This window comes from Eriocheir sinensis, chromosome 2, assembly GCF_024679095.1.
Source record: "Eriocheir sinensis breed Jianghai 21 chromosome 2, ASM2467909v1, whole genome shotgun sequence".
In the NCBI taxonomy this organism is placed as follows: Eukaryota; Metazoa; Arthropoda; class Malacostraca; order Decapoda; family Varunidae; genus Eriocheir; species Eriocheir sinensis.
Window position 1 is genome coordinate 1,441,482 of NC_066510.1, and position 6,334 is coordinate 1,447,815.

The window sequence follows — 6,334 nt, forward strand, 5'->3', positions numbered from 1 at the left end:
TCATTTAAGCAATAGTTATGTGAGGGGTTGTTCCTACCTACACTCAGAATACTGCAATTCCCTACATTGAGCTCCATCTGCCATTTGTCCGCCCAGTCATACAATCTGTTGAGTTCACCTTGGAGAATACTAGCGTCCTGATCCGACTCAATTACTCTACCGATCTTGGTCTTGTCTTCTACGACTACATCCTTGTGTGAAGCTGCTTGACAAAGCTAAAGACACAAAAAGAAAATAAAGAAAGAAAACGATTCAATCCTACGTACAGGCGCCATGCGTGTGACGTAATCATCCTGCAAGCCAGGCTGGCCAAGATACAGTAACAAGCAGGCGCAGCAAGGCGCGCCGAGCAGGGAGCTGCAAACTGTTCTTCCCTTTGTTGAAATCTACACGCTAGTTCAACACACTTTCGTAATAATATTTCTTTTTTTTTACGCTTCTGTCAATAGCACCTGAAGGCTCTCTTGGTGAGACCTGATGGTCGGCCCCAGCCCGTTGTGGCGCAGGCACGTGTTTATAGTGGCGCCATCTTGCTTGGTTTATGTTGCCATTCGAAGCATATCATCGACACTTTTAGAAGAAAAAAATCAATAGTCCTGGTTGAGAGGTGGTCTTCAGGACAGCATGTGGGTAGTCTTAATTAAGCCACTCGGCGGTGACTGAAAAATCCCAGTTAGTGGCACCGGGCAGGACGTGAATCCGGGCCCCGTCCTCCTGGACGCGGGCCGTCCTAGCGTCACCCATAAATAAAATTAACATTAGCACCCTTTCAACATATGCAGTTATTTTGAATCCATATATGTATGTATACGTATCCATATATATATATATATATATATATATATATATATATATATATATATATATATATATATATATATATATATATATATATATATATACACACGGGAGTAGGTATGAAGACACCTACCGAAGCGGGTGTAAGCGAGGTGTGTGCTGCAAGCCCACCAAAGACCCTCCCGTGTCCTCACTTTCCGTTTCTCTATGTCTCACTATATACAAGAGACTATTCATTTCATTTCAAGGGGACCTGCAGAGGGCCAGTCTCGGGTGGCATGATATGCGAGGGTTGTGCGGGGGATTCCAGGGGCCAGGACAGGATTAGGATAAGGGTTAGGATGAGGAAAGGTATTGGGACATGGTGAAGGGCCAGGATTAGGGAGATAATGACTGATGATCCCATTCCTAAATGTGTCAAGAGTGGGGCTAATAATTAACTACATGAGATGGGAGATGATTCCACTCTTGGATGCTGCGGGGAAAGAATGAATATGTGAATATACTAGTCTTAGTCTGGTAAGTGTGGTACTTAAGGTTGTGGCTGCCTCTAGTGGATCGTGTAGTTGTCGGGTGTAAATAAGTGTCTTTGTTTATGTCTACTAAACTGTTAGTGATTTTATACAGCATTTGTTGTCTGTGTATTTGTCTTCGTGTTGCTAATGGGTCTAGTTTTATGTCTTGTTTAAGCAAAGTGACTGATGTGGTGTGTCTGTAATCACATCTGGCCCGTCTTGCAGCTTTGTTTTGTATGGCCTCTAATCTATTTATGTTATTGTTAGTGTGTGGGTCCCAGACAGTGTCACGATATTCTACGTGTGGCCGAACGAGTGTCATATGCTAGAATTTTGATGTTTGTGTTACAGCTGTTAAGGTTCCTATGCAGGAACCCCAGACCTCCGTGAGCTTTGGCCCTGATGCTGCTCACGTGTGTGTTCCACCGCATGTATGCTGAGATGTGTACGCCCAAGTATTTGTGTGAAGAGAGTGTTCAGGTTTGTGTCATGGAGTTTGTAAATGAAGGGAATAGGTTTGTTAGTACGGGTGAAATGGCTGTGATGGCATTTGTCAGGTCTAAACGTCATCTGCCACTTGGCTTCCCAGTCTTCAAGTGCAGCTAAATCGTCCTGTAGTCGAAGACAGTCATCCCTATCTAAAATGGGTCGATAAAATAACCTGTCATCTGCAAAAAGTCTAGTAGTAGAGGTAAGTGATAGTGGGAGACCATTGATGTAGGAAAGGAAAAGAAGGGGGCCCAAGACGGTGCCTTGAGGTACCCCAGAAGTTACAGGAATAGATGAGGATTGACTACCATCAAGAACAACTCTTTGCTTGCGGGTAGTCAAAAACGTGGTAATCCAGTTAGAAAGTTGTCCTCGTATGCCACAGAATTCTAATTTAGCTAACAGTCTTTGGTGGGGAACTTTGTCAAAGGCTTTGGCAAAGTCAAGTATCATGGCGTCAACTTGTTTAATTTTGGGGTTGTTAAGGGACTGCAAAATGTCGTGTGTGGTCACAAGTAATTGAGTCTCGCACGAATGTTTGGGCCGAAAGGCGTGCTGACTGTCAGTCAGAATGTTTTGCCTATCAAAGTGGTCCATTATATGTCTATGAAGTATATGTTCTAAAATTTTGCAGGGAACTGAGGTTAGCGAAATAGGTATATAATTAGCAGGGAGGGTTCTGTCTCCGGATTTAAAAATTGGTGTCACATTTGCCAAAAGCCAGTCTTGAGGGAGTTCTCCGGTTTGTAATGTCTGTGAGAATATAACCTGCAGGATAGGTGCAAGAATGCAAGCATTAGCTTTTAGGATCCTGCAGGGTATATTGTTTGGTCCAGTCGCTTTGTCAGTGTCAACCTCAGATTATAGTTTCTCAATTTCTTGGGTGCCTAAATAGAGGGGAGGAATTGTTGGGTGTGGTGATGTTGGTATGTCTGGCAAGTTTGTATGTTCTCGTGTAAAAACAGATTGTAATTGTTTGTTAAGTGTGTCGGCTCTGTCTTGTGGGTGTGGCCAAGGAACCGTTGTGTAGTAGTGTTGTAATTCCGGTCGAGTCTTCTCTGCGTGTTTTGAAGAAGCTGTAGAATTTCTTGTGGTTTTGTCACTTTTGTCACAGTTTTGTGTGTCGTTTGTGAGAAAAGTGGATGTGTATTTAGTTTCTGCTAGTTTAGTTTCTTTTTGCAGTGTTTTCTGTGTTTCTGTAGTGTTCCCAGTGTTCTGTATCGTTGTAACGTTTTGCCTTTACCTTGTTTCTGTGTAGTCTTTTTAAATGTTTATTGTACCATGGTAATGACCGGTTTTGTGTGATAGTTTTCTTGGGTACGTGTTTGTCCATTGTGTCATGTATAAAGTCTCGTAGTCTGGTCCAATTTGCCTCAACAGAATTGGCCATTGGGTCTGTGTCGAGGAAAAAGTCTCTAAAATCAGCTAAGTCTTGAGTTATGGCACCCATATCGGCTCTGTTGTATAAATAAATGATCCTGGGTAGTTGTTTTTGTGTTGTTGGTCTAATGTTTGCATTAATGAGTACCATGTCACTGAGACCAGGCAGTACTCGTGTACGTGTGATTAAAGAAGTGTTGTTTGTGAGGAACAAGTCCAGTGTGTTGGATGTGACCCCATGTCTTATGTTAGGATTGTGTCTTCCTACACTGACCTGCGTGCGTGTTGGTTCATGTACTGTTTGTGTGAATGTGTATTCATTATGTCAATAAAGTGTTCATGTAAGTTTCTCCTATCAGTGTGAGTGTCAGTGTGAGCAGTATGCTCTCCAAAGACAAATTCTTTTACTTTCCACATCACACACACACACACACACACACACACACACACACACACACACACATACACACACACACACCGTAATTCTCAATATTTATCAAGTTTTACAATGCCCCCCCCCCAAAAAAAAAAATCATGACCAAGCGCCACAAGCTGGCCCACCTGCTGTCCTGAAGGCCGCCTATCAACCAGGACTCTAGATTTTCTCTCTAACAGAGAAGGTCAGTGATCTGCTCTGGGGGGGGCAGCGTAAGTCAAGCAAGATGACGCCACTATAAACACGTGCCTGCGCCACAACGGGCTGGGGCCAACCACCAGGCCCCACCAAGAGAGCCTACTGGCGCCATTGGCGAAAACATAAAAAAAAATTACATATAACTCGGAGCGCGAGTCCCCTCTTTAATATATATATATATATATATATATATATATATATATATATATATATATATATATATATATATATATATATATATATATATATATACTCTTTGGTGAATGTAGCATGGTGTGGCTGGATGTCGTTAGTGGTGTGGTACGTGTGTATGGGTGTAGTAAGTGGTGTGGTGTACTGTGGTGTGGTGTGACTGGGTGTGAAGTGGCTCAGTGTCGTGTGGTGTGGTGTGGCTGGGTGTGATGTGGCTGGGTGTTGTGTGGTGTGGTGTGACTGGGTGTGATGTGGCTCAGTGTCGTGTGGTGTGGTGTGGCGGGTGTGGTGCGTGGAGCGATGTGGTTGTGTGTCATGTATGGTCTGGTGTGGCTGGGTATGATGTGTGGTGTGGTTTGCCTGGATGCGGTGTGTGGTGTGATGTGCCTGGGTGTGGTGTGAGGTGTGGTATGGCTGGGTGTTGTGTGTGGTTTGGTGTGGCGGAGTTTGATTTGCCTACCTCTCTAGCCACTGCAGTAGAGAAGGCGACAGGGAAGAGGGTGGAGTTGGAATCGGGGTTTGAGCAAGGCAGTCTAGAGGTGGAGGCCTCTTCGCTGGGGCGCAGGGCGTGACAAAGCAAAAGTACTGCTACGGTACGACCGAAGGTATAGTTCAGGGTCATTTGCGGTAGGTGGAGATCACATGCACGCTCTGTGTTGGCGGCAAATTTAGTGTTCCCCATACGGAAGTCACGCATTCCCCCAGGTCCCCATGCAAGTGGTAATGGTGGTGGTGGTGGGAGGATGCGATGGTGATAATGGTGGTGGTGAGGTGGTAATAGTGAGATAGTGGTGGTGATGCTGTTTTAGGAGAGAAGCGTAGTGGACCCACACCCGCCCCCGCCACGTCCCGTCCCACGATGCGCTTTTCCGCTGCCCCACATTCTATGGCTAATATATTAACTAATCCAACCTAGCTTACCCGAACAGCCTACCTAACCCCCGCTAATAGGTCTCCCTCGACCCCCTTCACGGGATCAGGGTTGGAACCTGTACGCATTCGTGATGAAGATAAGTTACGGCACGTTACAACAAAACGTAGCACAGCTGAAACACCAAACGAAGCTCACCTCTGCGGCCTGGCGCGGCGGCGGCGACGGGCTGCTGCGGCCACATACTCACGCCGGTCACTGAACGCCGCCCTCACCACACTCACGCCCTCTCTCCAGCACCAGTTCGGGTCGCGCGTGACCTCACCACAAGGTGTCTGTTTTATTAGGAGAGTCCGTGGCACCAAGCGCGGTGCATCTTCATTGTTTATCACCGACATAAAGCAAAACACTGACTACCCGTAACCCAACCAACTCCGCACCGCCGATCGACGCTACTGCCGCTGGCAAGTCACTGAGCCGGCCCCCGAACCTCCTGCCCGAGCTGCTCGAACACGTGAATCTCACTGAAAGGTGAACTAAGTATGTAGGATGTTGCAAGATTCTTGTGACGAAAAGTCCTATAACGTTTTTAGGCCGCCTTCACACGAGCGGTTTTTTCCCGCGCGGGTTAGAAATCCATGAAGTTCGATGAGGCCCTTCACACGCTGGCCGCGCGGCTTAATTCACGCGCGGCAATGTGAAGCGGGCCTATTATTACCGGCCGCGTCCACTGCCAACCCGCGCGGCGCCAGGCGGTTCAGAATACTCTTGAAATCTATGGAGCCCTTCAGACGGGAGGTTGTTCCCAGAGCGGTAGTCGTGGTTAATCTGTGGCAGAGGTTCAGTTTGCTCACACGTTCTTCAGATGTAGATGACATGCGAAAATAATTGAAAAAAAATTTCTTTATCAGCTTTCAGGTCAGAATGTAATGTGTAGAATGCTCCATGAAGGAGCCTATAGAGCTGTTTATTGGGTGGGTCCACCATTTACGTAGTCTCTTCTTTATTAGCACCCTGCTCATTATATACACATATATCACTCTTCTTTACGTCCTCCATCTCGAGCAAACACCGACAAACTGACAAGTATTCTTTGCACTGTTGCAGACGAACCGCGCGGGAAAAAAACGCTCCTGTGAAGACATGCCTCTACACCCAACCCGCGCAGCCATGCTACCGCGCGGGAAAAAAAAACTCGTGAGAAGGCGGCCTTTAGATGCTTCAAAATTACCGTAGTAGTGGCTTTCAAGACAAGGTGGCCAAATCATGTCAACAAAAGTGGGCAAATTAGTGGGAAGTAGCCCAAAAAGTCGCGTGCAGCCTCAAAAAGTAGCCAAATATGCTGCTCTTCGCCCAATCTGGCAACACTTATACGTACGTGTAGGGAAAATCACAAAGTACCAAGTCTTGCGTGACATAACCTAAACTAATATAACCTAACCTAGCCCCCTGTGG